Genomic DNA, 1,182 nt, shown 5'->3' with positions numbered 1-1,182 from the left:
CACCTGAAATCGGGAGTTCGAGACCAGCCTGATGAACACGGAGAACCTCGTCTTCTACTAAAGATACAAAATTAGCGAGGCATGGTGGCCCATGCCTGTAATCCCAGCTACTCGGGAGGCTGAGGCAGGAGAATCACTTGAACCAGGGAGGCGGAAGTTGCGGTGAGCCAAGATCGCACCATTATACTCCAGCCTGGGCAACAAGAGCGAAACTCCGTCTCAAGAAAAAATAAATAAATAAATAAATAATAAAATGTAAAAACGAAAAGGTAGTTACACGGGCCCCCCACACAGGAACCCACCCCCATAAAGATACTCAGACACTTGGTCATACCCAATATATGTCTACACTCAGGCAGACACACTCATCCACAGAAAGACAAACGGCAAAACCCAGGCACGAACACCAGAAGCCCTTTCCTTCTAGCGGTGAAATAAAGAACATCAGATCCCTGAAGCTGACATTTGGTCCTTGATCCAGCCATGCCTGAAGCTGACCCTACAGCTAGTATTTTCTGTCACATGAGCCATAAACTTTCCTTTTTTTTGCTTGAACCTATTTTAGTTGATATTTTGTGGAGCACAGCCAGAGTCCTGGCTGATAGAGATGAATAAGGCACTTGCCAGGTGAAAAATATTGAGGCATTCTTTTTTGGTTTTGTTTTGTTTTTAAGATTGAGGCATTCTTGAAGGTATTGCAAGATGTAGGATATTTACAAAGGCCTGGAGGTATGACAGAGCATGGTGGGTGCAAGCTGTACTATTAGGTGCACCACAGTGCTAGCAGCAGATTTAAGTTAGGCAGAGGGGTCTGGATTCAGTCTGAGTACTTAGCCTACTTGGTACTTAGGAATACTAAGTACTTAGTCTACTAAGTAGGAGCCATTGAATGTTCTTGATGGGGGGGGGAGTTCTCTCAGAAATGTCCCTTAGGTGGGAATAAATGATTTCGCTGCAAACCTTTGAAATAAGTTTAGGTAAGAGAAGACAGCCTTCAGAGAGGTGGGCCACGCAGGCCTCCCAGACACAATCTTGACTTTGATCGCTCAGAACCAGCGTGTCTGAACTACAATTTCCGGCATGCAACGCGAGCGGCCTCCTAGTCCCTGGTGACTTGCCGGCTCAAAACACGCTGATTGGTTGCACGGGATGCTCGTCAGATCAGAGTCGGGCTCTAATTGG

Source organism: Mandrillus leucophaeus, unplaced genomic scaffold (assembly GCF_000951045.1).
Source record: "Mandrillus leucophaeus isolate KB7577 unplaced genomic scaffold, Mleu.le_1.0 Scaffold11, whole genome shotgun sequence".
NCBI classification, from domain to species: Eukaryota; Metazoa; Chordata; class Mammalia; order Primates; family Cercopithecidae; genus Mandrillus; species Mandrillus leucophaeus.
This window is presented reverse-complemented; position numbering follows the sequence as displayed.